Source organism: Prunus avium, chromosome 3 (genome assembly GCF_965620075.1).
Source record: "Prunus avium chromosome 3, drPruAviu1.hap1.1, whole genome shotgun sequence".
Taxonomy (NCBI): Eukaryota; Viridiplantae; Streptophyta; class Magnoliopsida; order Rosales; family Rosaceae; genus Prunus; species Prunus avium.
Window position 1 is genome coordinate 20127378 of NC_142286.1, and position 21053 is coordinate 20148430.

The 21053-nt window shown below is 40.6% G+C and overlaps 1 non-coding gene across 1 annotated transcript; it reads right to left on the bottom strand.

The window, feature by feature from the left end:
• Positions 1 to 20490: 20490 nt before the first annotated feature.
• Positions 20491 to 20597, bottom strand: LOC148295724 (small nucleolar RNA R71). Its single transcript, XR_015834856.1, has one exon. It is a non-coding gene; the product is annotated as a small nucleolar RNA R71 (small nucleolar RNA).
• Between the last annotated feature and the right edge of the window lie 456 nt (positions 20598 to 21053).

Genomic DNA, 21053 nt, shown 5'->3' on the forward strand with positions numbered 1-21053 from the left:
AGTCATTTGATGAGTTTTGAGTGAAATCCAATCGCTGGAAGTATGGAATACACCAACCACTCCAATTAGGAACGAACTGCCGTTGAACTTGAATTGTCCAATTTCTCACACCTATTGATTTTGGATCAAGCCCAAAACTTGGGCAAGATCATAATATGGTGGGAGGAGTCATTTGGTGAGTTTTGAATGCAATCCAATCGCTAGAAGTATGGAATACTCCAACCACTCCAATTAGGAACGAACTGCCGTTGAACTTGAATTGTCCAATTTCCCGCACCTATTGATTTCGGATCGAACCCCAAACTTGGGCAACATCATAATATGGTGGGAGTTGTCATTTGGTGAGTTTTGACTGAAATCCAATCGCTAGAAGTATGGAATACACCAACCACTCCAATTAGGAACGAACTGCCGTTGAACTTGAATTGTCCAATTTCCCGAACCTTTTGATTTCGGATCGAACCCCAAACTTGGGCAACATCATAATATGGTGGGAGGAGTCATTTGGTGAGTTTTGAGTGAAATCCAATCGCTAGAAGTATGGAATACGCCAACCACTACAATTAGGAACGAACTACCGTTGAACTTGAATTGTCCTATTTTGAACACCTATTGATTTCGGATCGAGCCCAAAACTTGGGCAACATCATAATATGGTGGGAGGAGTCATTTGGTGAGTTTTGAATGAAATCCAATGGCTAGAAGTATGGAATACACTAACCACTCCAATTGGGAACGAACTGCCGTTGAACCTGAATTGTCCAATTTCTCGCACCTATTGATTTCGGATCGAGCCCAAAACTTGGGCAACATCATAATATGGTGGGAGGAGTCATTTGGTGAGTTTTGTGCGAAATCCAATCGCTAGAAGTATGGAATACACCAACCACTCCAATTAGGAACGAACTGCCGTTGAACTTGAATTGTCCAATTTGGAACACCTATTGATTTCGGATCGAGCCCAAAACTTGGGCAACATCATAATATGGTGGGAGGAGTCATTTGGTTAGTTTTGAGTGAAATCCAATCGCTAGAAGTATGGAATACACCAACCACTCCAAATAGGAACGAACTGCCGTTGAACTTGAATTGTCCAATTTCTCACACCTATTGATTTCGGATCGAGCCAAAAGCTTGGGCAACAACATAATATGGTGGGAGGAGTCATTTGGTGAGTTTTGTGCGAAATCCAATCGCTAGAAGTATGGAATACACCAACCACTCCAATTAGGAACGAACTGCCGTTGAACTTGAATTGTCCAATTTCTCACACCTATTGAGTTCGGATCGAGCCCAAAACTTGGGCAATATCATAATATGGTGGGAGGAGTCATTTGATGAGTTTTGAGCGAAATCCAAACGCTAGAAGTATGGAATACACCAAACACACCAATTAGGAACGAACTGCCGTTGAAATTGAATTGACCAATTTCTCACACCTATTGATTTGGGATCGAGCCCAAAACTTGGGCAACATCATAATATGGTGGGAGGAGTCATTTGGTTAGTTTTGAGTGACATCCAATCGCTATAAGTATGGAATACACCAACCACTCCAATTAGGAACGAACTGCCGTTGAACTTGAATTGTCCAATTTCTCACACCTATTGATTTCGGATCGAGCCCCAAACTTGGGCAACAACATCATATGGTGGGAGGAGTCATTTGGTGAGTTTTGAGTGAAATCCAATCGCTAGAAGTATGGAATACACCAACCACTCGAATTAGGAACGAACTGCCGTTGAACTTGAATTGTCCAATTTGGAACACCTATAGATTTCGGATCGAGCCCAAAACTTGGCCAACATCATAATATGGTGGGAGGATTCATTTGGTGAGTTTTGAGTGAAATCCAATCGCTGGACGTATGGAATACACCAACCACTCCAATTAGGAACGAACTACCGTTGAACTTGAATTGTCCAATTTCCCGAACCTTTTGATTTCGGATCGAACCCCAAACTTGGGCAACATCATAATATGGTGGGAGGAGTCATTTGGTGAGTTTTGAGTGAAATCCAATTGCTAGAAGTATGGAATACACCAACCACTACAATTAGGAACGAACTGCCGTTGAACTTGAATTGTCCTATTTTGAACACCTATTGATTTCGGATCGAGCCCAAAACTTGGGCAACATCATAATATGGTGGGAGGAGTCATTTGGTGAGTTTTGAGTGAAATCCAATGGCTAGAAGTATGGAATACACTAACCACTCCAATTGGGAACGAACTGCCGTTGAACTTGAATTGTCCAATTTCTCGCACCTATTGATTTCGGATCGAGCCCAAAACTTGGGCAACATCATAATATGGTGGGAGGAGTCATTTCGTGAGTTTTGTGCGAAATCCAATCGCTAGAAGTATGGAATACACTAACCACTCCAATTAGGAACGAACTGCCGTTGAACTTGAATTGTCCAATTTCCCGCACCTATTGATTTCGGATCGAACCCCAAACTTGGGTAACATCATTATATGGTGGGGGGAGTCATTTGGTGATTTTCGAGTGAAATCCAATCGCTAAAAGTATGGAATACACCAACCACCACAATTAGGAACGAACTGCCGTTGAACTTGAATAGTCCAATTTCTCACACCTATTGAGTTCGGATCGAGCCCAAAACTTGGGCAATATCATAATATGGTGGGAGGAGTCATTTGACGAGTTTTGAGTGAAATCCAATCGCTAGAAGTATGGGATACACCAACCACTCCAATTAGGAACGAACTGCCGTTGAACTTCAATTGTCCAATTTAGAACACCTATTGATTTCGGACCGAACCCCAAACTTGTGCAACATCATAATACCGTGGGAGGACTCATTTGGTGAGTTTTGGGTGAAATCCAATCGCTAGAAGTATGGAATACACCAACCACTCCAATTAGGAACGAACTTCCGTTGAACTTCAATTGTCCAATTTGGAAAACCTATTAATTTCGGATCAAGCCCAAAACTTGGGCAACATCATAATATGGTGGGAGGAGTCATTTGGTTAGTTTTGAGTGAAATCCAATCGCTAGAAGTATGGAATACACCAACAACTCCAATTAGGAACGAAGTGCCGTTGAACTTGAATTGTCCAATTTCTCACACCTATTGATTTCGGATTGAGCCAAAAGCTTGGGCAACAACATAATATGGTGGGAGGATTCATTTTGGTGAGTTTTGAGTGAAATCCAATCGCTAGAAGTATGGGATACACCAACCACTCCAATTAGGAACGAACTGCCGTTGAACTTGAATTGTCCAATTTGGAACACCTATTGATTTCGGATCGAGCCCAAAACTTGGGCAACATCATAATATGGTGGGAGGAGTCATTTGGTTAGTTTTGAGTGAAATCCAATCGCTAGAAGTATGGAATACACCAACCCCTCCAATTAGGAACGAACTGCCGTTGAACTTGAATTGTCCAATTTGGAACACCTATTGATTTCGGATCGAGCCCAAAACTTGGGCAACATCATAATATGGTGGGAGTTGTCATTTGGTGAGTTTTGACTGAAATCCAATCGCTAGAAGTATGGAATACACCAACCACTCCAATTAGGAACGAACTGCCGTTGAACTTGAATTGTCCAATTTCCCGAACCTTTTGATTTCGGATCGAACCCCAAACTTGGGCAACATCATAATATGGTGGGAGGAGTCATTTGGTGAGTTTTGAGTGAAATCCAATTGCTAGAAGTATGGAATACACCAACCACTACAATTAGGAACGAACTGCCGTTGAACTTGAATTGTCCAATTTGGAACACCTATTGATTTCGGATCGAGCCCAAAACTTGGGCAACAACATAATATGGTGGGAGGAGTCATTTAGTGAGTTTTGAGTGAAATCCAATCGCTAGACGTATGGAATACACCAACCACTCCAATTAGGAACGAACTGTCGTTGAAATTGAATTGACCAATTTCTCACACCTATTGATTTCGGATCGAGCCCAAAACATGGGCAACATCATAATATAGTGGGAGGAGTCATTTGGTGAGTTTTGAGGGAAATCCAATCGCTAGAAGTATGGAATACACCAATCATTCCAATTAGGAAAGAACTGTCGTTGAAAATTAATTGACCAATTTCTCACACCTATTGATTTCGGATCGAGCCCAAAACATGGGCAACATCATAATATAGTGGGAAGAGTCATTTGGTGAGTTTTGAGTGAAATCCAATCGCTAGAAGTATGGAATACACCAACCACTCTAATTAGGAACGAACTGCCGTTGAACTTGAATTGTCCAATTTGGAACACCTATTGATTTCGGATCGAGCCCAAAACTTGGGCAACATCATAATATGGTTTGAGGTGTCATTTGGTATGTTTTGAGTGAAATCCAATCGCTAGAAGTATGGAATACACCAACCACTCCAATTAGGAACGAACTGCCGTTGAACTTGAATTGTCCAATTTGGAACGCCTATTAGTGTCGGATCGAGCCCAAAACTTGGGCAACATCATAATATGGTGGGAGGAGTCATTTGGTGAGTTTTGAGTGAAATCCAATCGCTAGACGTATGGAATACACCAACCACTCCAATTAGGAACGAACTGTCGTTGAAATTGAATTGACCAATTTCTCACACCTATTGATTTCGGATTGAGCCCAAAACATGGGCAACAACATAATATGGTGGGAGGACTCATTTGGTGAGTTTTGAGTGAAATCCAATCGCTACAAGTATGGAATACACCAACCACTCCAATTAGGAACGAACCGCCGTTGAACTTGAATTGTCCACTTTCTCACACCTATTGATTTCGGATCGAGCCCAAAACATGGGCAACAACATAATATGGTGGGAAGAGTCATTTGGGGAGTTTTGAGTGAAATCCAATCGGTAGAAGTATGGAATACACCAACCACTCCAATTAGGAACGAACTGCCGTTGAACTTGAATTGTCCAATTTGGAACACCTATTGATTTGGGATCGAGCCCAAATCTTGGGCAACATCATAATATGGTTTGAGGAGTCATTTGGTGAGTTTCGAGTGAAATCCATTCGCTAGAAGTATGGAATACACCAACCACTCCAATTAGGAACGAATTGCCGTTGAACTTGAATTGTCCAATTTCTCACACCTATTGATTTCGGATCGAGCCCAAAACTTGGGCAACAACATAATATGGTGGGAAGAGTCATTTGGTGAGTTTTGAGTGAAATCCAATCGGTAGAAGTATAGAATACACCAACCACTCCAGTTAGGAACGAACTGCCGTTGAACTTGAATTGTCCAATTTGGAACACCTATTGATTTCGGATCGAGCCCAAAACTTGGGCAACATCATAATATGGTTTGAGGAGTCATTTGGTGAGTTTCGAGTGAAATCCAATCGCTAGAAGTATGGAAGACACCAACCACTCCAATTAGGAACGAACGGCCGTTGAACTTGAATTGTCCAATTTGGAACACCTATAGATTTCGGATCGAGCCCAAAACTTGGGCAACATCATAATATGGTGGGAGGAGTCATTTGGTGAGTTTTGAGTGAATTCCAATCGCTAGACGTATGGAATACACCAACCACTCCAATTAGGAACGAACTGCCGTTGAACTTGAATTGTCCAATTTGGAACACCTATTGATTTCGGATCGAGCCCAAAACTTGGGCAACATCATAATATGGTGGGAGGAGTCATTTGGTGAGTTTTGAGAGAAATCCAATCGCTAGACGTATGGAATACACCAACCACTCCAATTAGGAACGAACTGTCGTTGAAATTGAATTGACCAATTTCTCACACCTATTGATTTCGGATTGAGCCCAAAACATGGGCAACATCATAATATGGTGGGAGGAGTCATTTGGTGAGTTTTGAGTGAAATCCAATCGCTAGAAGTGTGGAATACACCAACCACTCCAGTTAGGAAATAACTGCCGTTGAACTTGAATTGTCCAATTTGGAACAACTATTGATTTCGGATCGAGCCCAAAACTTGGGCAACATCATAATATGGTGGGAGGAGTCATTTGGTGAGTTTTGAGTGAAATCCAATCGCTAGAAGTATGGAATACACCAACCACTCCAATTAGGAACGAACTGCCGTTGAACTTGAATTGTCCAATTTGGAACACCTATTGATTTCGGATCGAGCCCAAAACTTGGGCAACATCATAATATGGTGGGAGGAGTCGTTCGGTTAGTTTTGAGTGAAATCCAATCGCTAGAAGTATGGAATACACCGACCACTCCAATTACCAACGAACTGCCGTTGAACTTGAATTGTCCAATTTCTCACACCTATTGACTTCGGATCGAGCCCCAAACGTGGGCAACATCATAACATGGTGGGAGGAGTCATTTTGTGAGTTTTGAGTGAAATCCAATCGGTAGAAGTATGGAATACACCAACCACTCCAATTAGGAACGAACTGCCGTTGAACTTGAATTGTCCAATTTCTCACAACTATTGATTTCGGATCGAGCCCCAAACTTGGGCAACATCACAATATGGTGGGAGGAGTCGTTCGGTTAGTTTTGAGTGAAATCCAATCGCTAGAAGTGTGGATTACACCGACCACTCCAATTACTAACGAACTGCCGTTGAACTTGAATTGTCCAATTTCTCACACCTATTGATTTCGGATCGAGCCCCAAACTTGGGCAACATCATAATATGGTGGGAGGAGTCATTTCGTGAGTTTTGAGTGAAATCCAATCGCTAGAAGTATGGAATACACCAACCACTCAAATTAGGAACGAACTGCCGTTGAACTTGAATTGTCCAATTTCTCACACCTATTGATTTCGGATTGAGCCCAAAACATGGGCAACATCAAAATATGGTGGGAGGAGTCATTTGGTGAGTTTTGAGTGAAATCCAATCGCTAGAAGTATGGAATACACCAACCACTCCAGTTAGGAAATAACTGCCGTTGAACTTGAATTGTCCAATTTGGAACACCTATTGATTTCGGATCGAGCCCAAAACTTGGGCAACATCATAATATGGTGGGACGTGTCATTTGGTGAGTTTTGAGTGAAATCCAATCGCTAGAAGTATGGAATACACCAACCACTCCAATTAGGAACGAACTGCCGTTGAACTTGAATTGTCCAATTTCTCACACCTACTGATTTCGGATCGAGCCCCAAACTTGGGCAACATCATAATATGGAGGGAGGAGTCGTTCGGTTAGTTTTGAGTGAAATCCAATCGCTAGAAGTATGGAAGACACCAACCAATCCAATTAGGAACGAATGGCCGTTGAACTTGAATTGTCCAATTTGGAACACCTATAGATTTCGGATCGAGCCCAAAACTTGGGCAACATCATAATATGGTGGGAGGAGTCATTTGGTGAGTTTTGAGTGAATTCCAATCGCTAGACGGATGGAATACACCAACCACTCCAATTAGGAACGAACTGCCGTTGAACTTGAATTGTCCAATTTGGAACACCTATTGATTTCGGATCGAGCCCAAAACTTGGGCAACATCATAATATGGTGGGAGGAGTCATTTGGTGAGTTTTGAGTGAAATCCAATCGCTAGACGTATGGAATACACCAACCACTCCAATTAGGAACGAACTGTCGTTGAAATTGAATTGACCAATTTCTCACACCTATTGATTTCGGATTGAGCCCAAAACATGGGCAACATCATAATATGGTGGGAGGAGTCATTTGGTGAGTTTTGAGTGAAATCCAATCGCTAGAAGTATGGAATACACCAACCACTCCAGTTAGGAAATAACTGCCGTTGAACTTGAATTGTCCAATTTGGAAAACCTATTGATTTCGGATCGAACCCAAAACTTGGGCAACATCATAATATGGTGGGAGGAGTCATTTGGTGAGTTTTGAGTGAAATCCTATCGCTAGAAGTATACAATACACCAACCACTCCAATTAGTAACGAACTGCCGTTGAACTTGAATTGTCCAATTTGGAACACCTAATGATTTCGGATCGAGCCCAAAACTTGGGCAACATCGTAATATGGTGGGAGGAGTCGTTCGGTTAGTTTTGAGTGAAATCCAATCGCTAGAAGTATGGAATACACCCACCACTCCAATTACTAACGAACTGCCGTTGAACTTGAATTGTCCAATTTCGCACACCTATTGATTTCGGATCGAGCCCCAAACTTGGGCAACATCATAATATGGTGGGAGGAGTCATTTCGTGAGTTTTGAATGAAATCCAATCGCTAGAAGTATGGAATACACCAACCACTCCAATTAGGAACGAACTGCCGTTGAACTTGAATTGTCCAATTTCTCACACCTACTGATTTCGGATCGAGCCCCAAACTTGGGCAACATCATAATATGGTCGTTCGGATAGTTTTGAGTGAAATCCAATCGCTAGAAGTATGGAATACACCGACCACTCCAATTACTAACGAACTGCCGTTGAACTTGAATTGTCCAATTTCTCACACCTATTGATTTCGGATCGAGCCCCAAACTTGGGCAACATCATAATATGGTGGGAGGAGTCATTTCGTGAGTTTTGAGTGAAATCCAATCGCTAGAAGTATGGAATACACCAACCACTCCAATTAGGAACGAACTGCCGTTGAACTTGAATTGTCCCATTTCTCACACCTATTGATTTCGGATCGAGCCCCAAACTTGGGCAACATCATAATATGGTGGGAAGAGTCATTTGGTGAGTTTTGAGTGAAATCCAATCGCTAGAAGTATGGAATACACCAACCACTCCAATTTGGAACGTACTGCTGTTGAACTTGAATTGTCCAATTTCTCACACCTATTGATTTCGGAACGAACTGCCGGTGAGTTTTTTATCTTTGTTTCTCTTTTGTTTTGCTCAAGGACTAGCAAAATCTAAGTTTGGGGGTGTGTTAAGCTCATAATTTCATACATATACATGCCCAAATTTACTTACTTCTTTTGCTTAGTTTCCTATAATTCTAAGTTATTTGCCTCTATTTGTGTGTTTTGTAGGCCAAAAGAGTAAGAGAGCATAATTCATGCAATTCAAGCATGTTAAGGCCTAATTTGGATGAAGGGAAGAAGAGCTTAAAGACATACTCATTTTTGCTACAGCCCCTTGCCAGTCCAGTTTCGTGGGTCACATTGCAAGATCTGTTTCAGCAACCTACACAGCTCGGATGAGGCCGCATTCTTCATGAAAGTTGTTCCAATGGGTGTGTACTATAACATATCCAAAATTCAGCCCCATTGAATAAATCTGGAGTCCGTCACCTAGCAAACACAGAACCATGCTCAGGATGGATTTTTGTCAGCGAGCAAACTGAGTTAGAATTTCATTTCGAACTTATCTTCTTCATCCGAGCTTGGATTGGGCCAATACTTGTGTGGTTGGATCAGACACATTCTGAACTTCACAAGGGATATCTTAAAGTCGTCATTTGCTTAAGAGAAGCCCAAGTTGTAAGCCCTTGACGTTGCTGGTCATGCTGACATGAGGATGAGCTGGTTGGAAGCTTGGTCATGGTGAGCTAGGCATGAGCTATTGTAGCTGGTTGGAAGCTTGGTCATGGTGACATGAAGATGAGCTAGGGCTGCTGGTGGGATTTATTGGTGAAGTGCATCAACCAATTCAGATTTTATAATGCAAGTGTTGTATGCATTAGTGAAGTGCATCAACCAATTCATCTTTTATAATGCAAGTGTTGTATGCATTAGCCATATTGAATTCAGATTTATCACTCCCCACTCCCTATAAATACCACATCCATTCCACATTCAAGACACAACAAATCCTGGGATTCACAACCCCACAATTCACTCCAACCATCCTCAAACACTCTCACAATCCCAAATCACCTCCATATCCTTCATACATCTTTCTAGAAGTGGGGAAGCTCTTGGAGAAGCATTAGAAGTGGAGAAGCACTTGGAGAAGCCTTGGACACCACAAGAACTTCAGAAAAAGGGTTTTTCTACTCTTATTGCATTCATTATGTTTTCTCATTTCTGTTCAAGTCTCTTTTCCATTATGAGTAGCTAAATCCATAACTAGGGCTTCGATGTAACCTAACATGAATATTCTGGGTTTATAAGTTTGGAGTTTCAAGTTTGATTCATGATTCATGTTCTTATTCATTATGCTTATAAGTTAACATGCTTGTTTGAATGATTGATCACCATTAGAACTTGTTTGTTAACTATCTTGGTTTGAATTAAGAGTATACACCATGCTTTAATTCGAATTGAACTATGAATAGGAAGAGTATGTATGGACATTCGACAACAGGGATTAGATACATACTTGGTTGTTTAAAATGTTCTTCTATGCTTAATGGGTTCCTAATGCTTAATTTTAGGTTAGACAACAAATGATCAAATTAGGGAATTAGGAACACAAGGTTAGGACCAAACACCATGGCCTAATCATACTTTAGCTAGAATCAATCTTTGAATCTGAATTAGACTTGTTACTTGAATCTTTATAACCCAGAATTGAATTGTTATGGTGAATCGAATGCCCTAGTCTCCAAACCTGTGCTTTAACCTTCAAAACCACCCTTTGTTACTTTTGTTTACTTGCTTTCCGTTGCAATTTCAGTTTGTTCATTTCTTTCTATAATCACAAGCATTCTCACTTCAAAGTTCATTTTAATCTTGCTGCATTTGTTTTCAAACTCACTCTTGCTTTAAATTCTGTTTTAGATTTAACTTCCTAACTTCTTGAATTTGGTAATCTAAAGTACATAACTAATTTGAACTTCTCAGTCTTCGTGGGTACGACCTCGTACTTGTCTTGCTATACTACTAATTGCCCCGTACAATTGCGAGTTAACATATTATTAACAACAGTCGCCACACCCGTTTCCCAACCCCCTTAATTGCATTTTCACCTTTCACCACCTTCTAGTGAAAAAGTCGTCCCTCTTCACCCAAGAAGCCAATAATTCTGGCTTGGGGGATGTGACAGCTGCTTCTGCGCGCCGACATGTCCCTCACCCCTTTCACCCGTGACTTCCCAGGAACCAAGGCATCAGGGACCACACACTTTCTTTTCAGAAATCCCGCCTTCGCGCTCTCAATTCAAGTTTCATTTTATTTAAAAAAATAAAAAATAAAAATAAAAATAATAACAAACATGTGGGCTTCAGTTTTCATTGTGGGTTGGGTTTTCACCGTTGTTAGGTTTCAAGGTGGCTTAACTTTCTTTTGGGTTGGGCTTTCAATTGTTTGGATTTTGGTTTGCATAAGACTGTCTGTTTAGGGCTTACTGTTTTGTCTGTTTAGGGTTTTCTGTTTGATTGTTTGTTTGTTTGTTTGTTTGTTTTGTAATTTTTATTTTTGTAATTATTTTATTTTATTTGTGTTTTTTTTTTTTTTGTGGTTTATATTTACTTTAGTACCTTTCATTTCTTGTTATGACATTGCTTGTTCCTAATTTTTAAAAATTGAGGACAATGTTCATTTCTAGGTTTGGGGGTATTGGAGTTTAGCAAGTAAATTTGTTTTTTTTTCTTAAAAAAAAAATATTTTAAAATAAAATAAAATAAAATTTCTTGCTTGTTTTTTTCTTTTTTCTATATTTTGAGTCTTATTTTGTTTTGAGTCACTTTCCCAACACTTATGATGAGATTGTGATAAAGGTTTGCATGACTTAAATAAAAATTGGATTTCATTTTATTATTAATTTTTTTTAATTAAAAAATTTAAAAAAAAAAAAATTAATTGGCATCACAAGTTGAGGATGCAGCTGAATCCATTTTGGTGGAGCTAAATCTACGCAACATACACCAACCACTCCAATTAGGAACGAACTGCCGTTGAACTTGAATTGTCCAAATTGGAACACCTATTGATTTCGGATCGAACCCAAAACTTGGGCAACATCATAATATGGTGGGAGGAGTCATTTGGGGAATTTTGAGTGAAATCCAATCGCTGGACGTATGGAATACACCAACCACTCCAATTAGGAACGAACTGTCGTTGAAATTGAATTGACCAATTTCTCAGACCTAATGATTTCGGATCGAGCCCAAAACTTGGTGGGAGGAGTCATTTGGTGAGTTTTGAGTGAAATCCAATCGCTAGAAGTATGGAATACACCAACCGCTCCAATTAGGAACGAACTGCCGTTGAACTTGAATTGTCCAATTTGGAACACCTATAGATTTCGGATCGAGCCCAAAACTTGGCCAACATCATAATATGGTGGGAGGATTCATTTGGTGAGTTTTGAGTGAAATCCAATCGCTGGACGTATGGAATACACCAACCAGTCCAATTAGGAATGAACTGTCGTTGAAATTGAATTGACCAATTTCTCAGACCTATTGATTTCGGATCGAGCCCAAAACGTGGGCAACATCATAATATGGTGGGAGGAGTCATTTGGTGGGTTTTGAGTGAAATCCAATCGCGAGAAGTATGGAATACACCAACCACTCCAATTAGGAACGAACTGCCGTTGAACTTGAATTGTCCAATTTGGAACAACTATTGATTTCGGATCGAGCCCAAAACTTGGGCAACATCATAATATAGTGGGAGAAGTCGTTTGGTGAGTTTTGAGTGAAATCCAATCGCTAGACGTATGGAATCCACCAACCACTCCAATTAGGAACGAACTGTCGTTGAAATTGAATTGACCAATTTCTCACACCTATTGATTTGGGATCGAGCCCAAAACTTGGGCAACATCATAATATGGTGGGAGGAGTCATTTGGTTAGTTTTGAGTGACATCCAATCGCTATAAGTATGGAATACACCAACCACTCCAATTAGGAACGAACTGCCGTTGAACTTGAATTGTCCAATTTCTCACACCTATTGATTTCGGATCGAGCCCCAAACTTGGGCAACAACATCATATGGTGGGAGGAGTCATTTGGTGAGTTTTGAGTGAAATCCAATCGCTAGAAGTATGGAATACACCAACCACTCGAATTAGGAACGAACTGCCGTTGAACTTGAATTGTCCAATTTGGAACACCTATAGATTTCGGATCGAGCCCAAAACTTGGCCAACATCATAATATGGTGGGAGGATTCATTTGGTGAGTTTTGAGTGAAATCCAATCGCTGGACGTATGGAATACACCAACCACTCCAATTAGGAACGAACTGTCGTTGAAATTGAATTGACCAATTTCTCAGACCTATTGATTTCGGATCGAGCCCAAAACTTGGGCAACATCATAATATGGTGGGAGGAGTCATTTGGTGTGTTTTGAGTGAAATCCAATCGCGAGAAGTATGGAATACACCAAACCACTCCAATTAGGAACGAACTGTCGTTGAAATTGAATTGACCAATTTCTCACACCTACTGATTTCGGATCGAGCCAAAAACTTGGGCAACATCATAATATGGTGGGAGGAGTCATTTGGTTAGTTTTGAGTGAAATCCAATCCCTAGAAGTATGGAATACACCAACCACTCCAATTAGGAACGAACTGCCGTTGAACTTGAATTGTCCAATTTCTCACACCTCTTGATTTCGGATCGAGCCCCAAACTTGGGCAACATCATAATACGGTGGAAAGAGTCATTTGGTGAGTTTTGAGTGAAATCCAATCGCTAGAAGTATGGAATACACCAACCACTCCAATTAGGAACGAACTGCCGTTGAACTTGAATTGTCCAATTCGAAACACCTATTGATTTCAGATCGAGCCCAAAACTTGGGCAACAACAAAATATGGTGGGAGAAGTCATTTGGTGAGTTTTGAGTGAAATCCAATCGCTAGTAGTATGGAATACACCAACCACTCCAATTAGGAACGAACTGCCGTTGAACTTGAATTGTCCGATTTGGAACACCTATTGATTTCGGATCGAGCCCAAAACTTGGGCAACAACAAAATATGGTGGGAGGAGTCATTTGGTGAGTTTTCAGTGAAATCCAATCGCTAGAAGTATGGAATACACCAACCACTCCGATTAGGAACGAACTGCCGTTGAACTTGAATTGTCCAATTTGGAACTCCTATTGATTTCGGATCGAGCCCAAAACTTGGGCAACATCATAATATGGTGGGAGGAGTCATTTGGGGAGTTTTGAGTGAAATCCAATCGCTGGACGTATGGAATACACCGACCACTCCAATTAGGAACAAACTGTCGTTGAAATTGAATTGACCAATTTCTCATACCTATTGATTTCGGATCGAGCCCAAAACTTGGGCAAGACCATAATATGGCGGGAGGAGTCATTCGGTGAGTTTTGAGTGAAATCCAATCGCTAGAAGTATGGAATACACCAACCACTCCGATTAGGAACGAACTGCCGTTGAACTTGAATTGTCCAATTTGGAACTCCTATTGATTTCGGATCGAGCCCAAAACTTGGGCAACATCATAATATGGTGGGAGGAGTCATTTGGGGAGTTTTGAGTGAAATCCAATCGCTAGAAGTATGGAATACACCAACCACTCCAATTAGGAACGAACTGCCGTTGAACTTGAATTGTCCAATTTGGAACACCTATTGATTTCGTATCTAGCCCAAAACTTGGGCAACATCATAATATGGTGGGAGGAGTCATTTGGTTAGTTTTGAGTGAAATCCAATCCCTAGAAGTATGGAATACACCAACCATTCCAATTAGGAACGAACTGCCGTTGAACTTGAATTGTCCAATTTGGAACACCTATTGATTTCAGATCGAGCCCAAAACTTGGGAAAGACCATAATATGGCGGGAGGAGTCATTTGGTGAGTTTTGAGTGAAATCCAATCGCTAGAAGTATGGAATACACCAACCACTCCAATTAGGAACGAACTGCCGTTGAACTTGAATTGTCCAATTTGGAACACCTATTGATTTCGTATCTAGCCCAAAACTTGGGCAACATCATAATATGGTGGGAGGAGTCATTTGGTTAGTTTTGAGTGAAATCCAATCGCTAGAACTATGGAATACACCAACCACTCCAATTAGGAACAAACTGCCGTTGAACTTGAATTGTCCAATTTTAAACACCTATTGATTTCGGATCGAACCCAAAACTTGGGCAACAACAAAATATGGTGGGAGGAGTCATTTGGGGAGTTTTGAGTGAAATCCAATCGCTAGAAGTATGGAATACACCAACCACTCCAATTAGGAACGAACTGCCGTTGAACTTGAATTGTCCAATTTGGAACACCTATTGATTTCGGATCGAGCCCAAAACTTGGGCAACATCTTAATATGGTGGGAGGAGTCATTTGGTTAGTTTTGAGTGAAATCCAATCGGTAGAAGTATGGAATACACCAACAACTCCAGTTAGGACCGAACTGCCGTTGAACTTGAATTGTCCAATTTGGAACACCTATTAATTTCAGATCGAGCCCAAAACTTGGGCAACAATAAAACATGGTGGGAGGAGTCATTTGGTGAGTTTTGAGTGAAATCCAATCGCTAGAAGTATGGAATACACCAACCACTCCATTTAGGAACGAACTGCCGTTGAACTTGAATTGTCCAATTTGGAACACCTATAGATTTCGGATCGAGCCCAAAACTTGGCCAACATCATAATATGGTGGGAGGAGTCATTTGGTGAGTTTTGAGTGAAATCCAATCACTGGACGTCTGGAATACACCAACCTCTCCAATTAGGAACGAACTGTCGTTGAAATTGAATTGACCGATTTCTCAGACCTATTGATTTCGGATCGAGCCCAAAACTTGGGCAACATCATAATATGGTGGGAGGAGTCATTTGGTGAGTTTTGAGTGAAATCCAATCGCGAGAAGTATGGAATACACCAACCACTCCAATTAGGAACGAACTGCCGTTGAACTTGAATTGTCCAATTTGGAACGCCTATTGATTTCGGATCTAGCCCAAAACTTGGGCAACATCATAATATAGTGGGAGGAGTCTTTTGGTGAGTTTCGAGTAAAATCCAATCGCTAGACGTATGGAATACACCAACCTCTCCAATTAGGAACGAACTGTCGTGGAAATTGAATTGACCAATTTCTCACACCTATTGATTTGGGATCGAGCCCAAAACTTGGGCAACATCATAATATGGTGGGAGGAGTCATTTGGTTAGTTTTGAGTGAAATCCAATGGCTAGAAGTATGGAATACACCAACCACTCCAATTAGGAACGAACTGCCGTTGAACTTGAATTGTCCAATTTGGAACACCTATAGATTTCGTATCGAACCGAAAACTTGGGCAACATCATAATATGGTGGGAGGAGTCATTTGGTGAGTTTTGAATGAAATCCAGTCGCTGGACGTATGGACTACACCAACCACTCCAATTAGGAACGAACTGTCGTTGAAATTGAATTGACCAATTTCTCAGACCTATTGATTTCGGATCGAGCCCAAAACTTGGGCAACATCATAATATGGTGGGAGGAGTCTTTTGGTGAGTTTTGAGTAAAATCCAATCGCTAGAAGTATGGAATACACCAACCACTCCAATTAGGAACGAACTGCCGTTGAACTTGAATTTTCCAATTTGGAACACCTATTGATTTCGGATCGAGCCCAAAACTTGGGAAACATCATAATATGGTGGGAGGAGTCATTTGGTGAGTTTTGAGTGAAATCCAATCGCTAGAAGTATGGAATACACCAACCACTCCAATTAGGAACGAACTGCCGTTGAACTTGAATTGTCCAATTTGGAACGCCTATTGATTTCGGATCTAGCCCAAAACTTGGGCAACATCATAATATAGTGGGAGGAGTCTTTTGGTGAGTTTCGAGTAAAATCCAATCGCTAGACGTGTGGAATACACCAACCTCTCCAATTAGGAACGAACTGTCGTTGAAATTGAATTGACCAATTTCTCACACCTATTGATTTGGGATCGAGCCCAAAACTTGGGCAACATCATAATATGGTGGGAGGAGTCATTTGGTTAGTTTTGAGTGAAATCCAATGGCTAGAAGTATGGAATACACCAACCACTCCAATTAGGAACGAACTGCCGTTGAACTTGAATTGTCCAATTTGGAACACCTATAGATTTCGTATCGAACCGAAAACTTGGGCAACATCATAATATGGTGGGAGGAGTCATTTGGTGAGTTTTGAATGAAATCCAGTCGCTGGAAGTATGGACTACACCAACCACTCCAATTAGGAACGAACTGTCGTTGAAATTGAATTGACCAATTTTTCAGACCTATTGATTTTGGATCGAGCCCAAAACTTGGGCAACATCATAATATGGTGGGAGGAGTCATTTGGTGAGTTCTGAGTGAAATCCAATCTCTAGAAGTATGGAATACAACAACCACTCCAATTAGGAATGAACTGCCGTTGAACATGAATTGTACAATTTCTCACACCTATTGATTTCGGATCGAGCCCGAAACTTGGGCAACATCATAATATGGTGGGAAGAGTCATTTGGTGAGTTTTGAGTGAAATCCTATCGCTAGAAGTGTGGAATACACCAACCACTCGAATTAGGAACGAACTGCCGTTGAACTTGAATTGTCCAATTTGGAACACCTATTGATTTCGGATCGGGCCCAAAACTTGGGCAACATCATAATATGGTGGGAGGAGTCTTTTGGTGAGTTTTGAGTAAAATCCAATCGCTAGAAGTATGGAATACACCAACCACTCCAATTAGGAACGAACTGCCGTTGAACTTGAATTTTCCAATTTGGAACACCTATTGATTTCGGATCGAGCCCAAAACTTGGGCAACATCATAATATAGTGGGAGGAGTCATTTGGTGAGTTTTGAGTGAAATCCAATCGCTAGACGTATGGAATACACCAACCACTCCAATTTGGAACGAACTGTCGTTGAAATTGAATTGACCAATTTCTCCCACAAATTGATTTCGGATCGAGCCCAAAACTTTGGCAACAACATAGTGTTAAGCTCATAATTTCATACATATACATGCCCAATTTACTTACTTCTTTTGCTTAGTTCCTATAATTCTAAGTTATTTCCCTCCCTTTGTGTGTTTTGTAGGCCAATAGAGCAAGAGAGCATAATTCATGCAATTCAAGCATGTTAAGGCCTAATTTGGATGAATGGAAGAAGAGCTTAAAAGACAAACTCATTTTGGCTACAGCCCCCTGCCAGTCCAGTTCCGTAGGTCATATTGCAAGCTTTGTTTCAGCAACCTACACAGCTCGGATGAGGCAGCATTCTTCATGAAAGTTGTTCCAATGGGTGTGTACTATAACATATCCAAAAGTCAGCCCCATTGGATAAATATGGAGTCTGTTACCTAGCAAACACAGAGCCATGCTCAGGATGGATTTTATCAGCGCGCAAAATGAGTTAGCAATATGTTTTGGCCTTAACTTCCTCCTCCGACCTTGGATTGGCCCAAATGACATATGGCTGGAAAGAAGACATTCTGAACTTCAATTTCGAGTGCTTAAAGTCCTAATTTGATTAAGAGAAGCCCAAGTTGTAAGCCCTTGAAGTTGCTGGTTATGCTGACCTCAGCATGTGCTGGTTGGATGCTTGGTCATGGTGAGCTAGGTATGAGCTATCATTTCTGGTTGGAAGCTTGGTCATGGTGACATGAAGATGAGCTAGGGCTGCTGGTGGGATCTATTGGTGAAGTGCATCAACCAATTCAGATTTTATAATGCAAGTGTTGTATGCATTAGTGAAGTGCATCAACCAATTCATCTTTTATAATGCAAGTGTTGTATGCATTAGCCATATTGAATTCAGATTTGTCACTCCCCTCTCCCTATAAATACCACATCCATTCCACATTCAAGACACAACAAATCCTGAGATTCACAACCCCCACAATTCACTCCAACCATCCTCAAACACTCTCAAAATCCCAAACACTCCAACAATCACCAAAACAACTCCAGCAAACCTCTCTTCCATTTCCCTACGAATTTCATCTTCCTTAGCCATCACCACTCACTCAAACTCATCCCAAATCACCTCCATATCCTTCATACATCTTTCTAGAAGTGGGGAAGCTCTTGGAGAAGCATTAGAAGTGGAGAAGCACTTGGAGAAGCCTTGGACACCACAAGAACTTCAGAAAAAGGGTTTTTCTACTCTTATTGTATTCATTATGTTTTCTCATTTCTGTTCAAGTCTCTTTTCCATTATGAGTAGCTAAATCCATAACTAGGGCTTCGATGTAACCTAACATGAATATTCTGGGTTTATAAGTTTGGAGTTTCAAGTTTGATTCATGATTCATGTTCTTATTCATTATGCTTATAAGTTAACATGCTTGTTTGAATGATTGATCACCATTAGAACTTGTTTGTTAACTATCTTGGTTTGAATTAAGAGTATACACCATGCTTTAATTCGAATTGAACTATGAATAGGAAGAGTATGTATGGACATTCGACAACAGGGATTAGATACATACTTGGTTGTTTAAAATGTTCTTCTATGCTTAATGGGTTCCTAATGCTTAATTTTAGGTTAGACAACAAATGATCAAATTAGGGAATTAGGAACACAAGGTTAGGACCAAACACCATGGCCTAATCATACTTTAGCTAGAATCAATCTTTGAATCTGAATTAGACTTGTTACTTGAATCTTTATAACCCAGAATTGAATTGTTATGGTGATTCGAATGCCCTAGTCTCAAAATCTGTTTTCCAACTCTTAAAACCACTCTTTGTTACATTTGTTTACTTGTTTTTGTTTGCAATTTCATTTTGCTTCTTTTGTTCAACAATCACAACCACTCTTGTTTTAAATTCTGTTTTAGACATAACCTCCTACTTTCTTGAATTTGGTAATCTAAGTACATAACTAGTTTTAACTTCTCAGTCTTCGTGGGTACGACCTCGTACTTGTCTTGCTATACTACTAATTGCCCCGTACAATTGCGAGTTAACATAAGATTAACAACAAATTTTGGCGCCGTTGCCGGGGACTGAACGAAAGTTCTTCCCTGGTTATGTGCCCAAGGTTACCCTATTCTTTTTAGTGTTTCTAATTAATCTAATTTTCTGTTTCAGGTAGTTTATGTCTAAAAATCCATTACTTGAACAAGTGAGGTCTTCGTTCCAACGTTCTAGATCTTTGAACGCAGGACCATCATTGCAACCCAGACGAGTGACCTCTGAAATTCAGAATCGTCTAGAAAGGGAGTTGTCAACTGCAAAAGAGCAAGCTCTTGCTACATTTACAAGTCTTGCTCTCCACACTGAACTTCCCGGTTCTTCACTTTCAAATTCGGAAGCAAGTTCAGACCAAGAAGAAGAAGAAATGATGGCTGCCATTGAGTTCATGGGAGAACTTGATATCCCAACAATTCCAGCATCTCCTTCAAGCATTTTGCTGCCCACTGTAGCTCGAAATTATGAGCTTAAATCTTCTCATCTTAATATGCTGCCTTCCTTTTATGGTTTACCTAATGAAGATCCATTGACTCATATAAAGGATATTTTTAATGTTGTGAGTTCTTTTCCCTTGACAGGTGTGACAGAAGATCAACTTCGAATGAGAGTGTTTCCATACACTTTAAAGGATAAGGCGAAGTATTGGTTGAATTCTTTGAAGCCTGGTTCACTCACTACATGGTCTGCCATTCAAAAGAAGTTCCTGGAAAAATACTTCTCCACGCAAAAGACCGACATGCTTAGGGACAAGATCTTGTTATTTGCACAGCAAGATGATGAATCGTTTTGTGAAGCATGGGAGAAATTCAATGGGTTGCTCAACCAATGTCCTCATCATGGGATTCCATTGAAGCTTCAAATGCGTATGTTTTATAAAGGACTAACCCCTTCTAGTCATAATATAGTCACCAATTTTGCAGGTGGTTCTTTTAAAACCAAAACTCCAGAAGAAACGTACGAACTCTTTGAGGAGATAGCAATGGAGACCCAACATACGGATACAAGAGGTAAACGTGTTATTAGTGGTTCTAATGATGCTTCTAGTGTGCAGATTTCAAAACTGGAACAAAAGCTAGATGCTCTTCTTGCATTAAACTCAAGAAGCCCTCCGAAGGAAGTGTGTAGCATTTGTGAATCTCATGACCATGCTACCACAGCTTGTCAACTTGGGGCTGGATATCCAGAATTTGTGCAAGAGCAAGCTAAGTTGGTAAATTCCTACAACCAAGGTCCAAGAAATGATCCATACTCTCAAAGTTATAATCCAGGTTGGAGGAATCATCCAAACTTTTCATGGAG